Genomic DNA, 2,075 nt, shown 5'->3' with positions numbered 1-2,075 from the left:
AAGAAGTAGTGATGTTATAGTAGTCAGAGGTGTCCATGATGTTGGGACAGATTCGGTGAAGCAAGATAAACTTGAGAAAAAAATTGACTCCCTTGCTACCTTGGTCACTCAACTTGCCATGAATCAGCAGAAACCTCCACTTGCACCACGAGTTTGTGGTATTTGCACCGCAACTGACCATTATGATGATGTTTATCCTTCTCTCTTGGAGCCCAAAACTGGTGACCATCCTGAGGCCTATGCTGCAAATATTTACAACAACCGACCTCAACAACAACAGAATTATGATCCTTTATCAAGCAGATACAACCCTGGTTAGAGGAATCATCCGAATCTTAGATGGTCTGATCCTTCACAGCTTCATCCAGGGCCACCATTTCAGAATAATAATGCTGCACAAAATAGACCATATGTACCTCCTCCAATCCAACAGCAGAGGCAACAACAAGTGAATAGCAATCCTGCTCTTGCATCTACTGAACCTTCATTAGAAGAATTGGTGAGACAAATGACATTGCAGAATATGTAATTCCAACAAGAGAACAAAGCTTCCATTTAGAGACAAGAGTCCTCTATTCAGAATTTGACCACCTAGATGGGGCAGATGGCTACTTCATTAAACACATTGTACTCTCAGAATTATAATAAGTTGCCTTCCCAGACTGTGGTCAACGCGAAGAATGTGAGTGCCATCACTCTAAGGTCAGGGAAACAGATTGAAGTTGATCTAGCTGCATCAAAAATGAAGCCACCAGTTTTAAAAGAGACTGAGAATACTAATGAACAAATTCTTGCTAGTGAACCTTCCACAAGTGCTGCACAACCATCTTCCATTCCTCTTCCATTTCATCTAAGAGCCATTCAAAGTAAGAAGATGGAAGAAGTAGACAAGGAGATCTTGGACACATTTAGAAAGGTAAAGGTGAACATACCTTTACTTGATGCAATCAAAAAAATTCCAAGATATGCAAAATTTCTAAAGGAGTTGTGCACTCACAAGAGGAGGCTCAAAGGTAATGAGAGGATCAGCTTGGGCAGAAATGTTTCAGCACTAATAGGTAAACCTGTTCCTCACATTCCTGAAAAATGTAAGGACCCAGGTACATTTGTTGTACCCTGCATAATAGGTAATACGAATGCTTGTGTATCCAGTATCCCAATGAGGATGTGCCACATGTGCTCAAAACTGGACTAATCCATTTGTTGCCTAAGTTTCATGAACTTGCAGGTGAATGTTCTCATAAGCATCTTAAGGAGTTCCACATTGTATGTTCCACCATGAAGCCTCGTTATGTCCAAGAGGATCATATATGTTTGAAGGCATTCCCACATTAACTTGAGGGCGATTCAAAAGATTGGTTGTATTACTTGGCCCCTGGTTCTATTACTAGTGGGGATGACCTGAAGAGAATCTTCCTTGAAAAATTATTTCCTGCCTCCAGGACCACTGCAATAAGAAAAGATATTTCAGGAATCATACAACTACATGCAGAAGGTTTATATGAATATTGGGAGAGATTCATGAGACTATGTGCAAGTTGCCCCCATCATCAGATCTCTAAACAACTCCTCCTGCAATATTTCTATAAGGTCTGAACAACATGGATAGACTCATACACTTGTCATACATGCACTGATTCTGAAATGTGTAATTCTTGTATTGATGAGTTTTTGCATATTTCTGTTGATCCAAATGTTGTAGAATCTGATTGAACTAACCCGATTGTTGCAGACATCATACAACAATCTGATTTACTTGTCCAAGTACAAGCTGCAGAATCTACGTCTGCTACTTTGGTTCCATCTGTTTTGCAGGCACTTGTCTTGGAGCTTAAACCTTTGCCTGAAAACCTCAAGTATGCTTACTTAGAGGATGATGAGAAGCTTCCTGTTATTGTTTCCACCTTCCTTGATGTTGATCAAGATGAGAAGTTGTTGCGAGTGCTGAAAAAGCATAAGAAGGCAATTGGTTGGACCTTAGCTGATATTCCTGGTATTAGCCCATCTCTGTGCATGCATAGGATACTCTTGGAAGATGGGGCTAAACCAGTGAGACAACCACAAAGGAGACTCAA

This window comes from Lupinus angustifolius, chromosome LG11, assembly GCF_001865875.1.
Source record: "Lupinus angustifolius cultivar Tanjil chromosome LG11, LupAngTanjil_v1.0, whole genome shotgun sequence".
In the NCBI taxonomy this organism is placed as follows: Eukaryota; Viridiplantae; Streptophyta; class Magnoliopsida; order Fabales; family Fabaceae; genus Lupinus; species Lupinus angustifolius.
The sequence above is the reverse complement of the archived record's forward strand: the minus strand, read 5'-3'. Positions refer to the sequence as shown.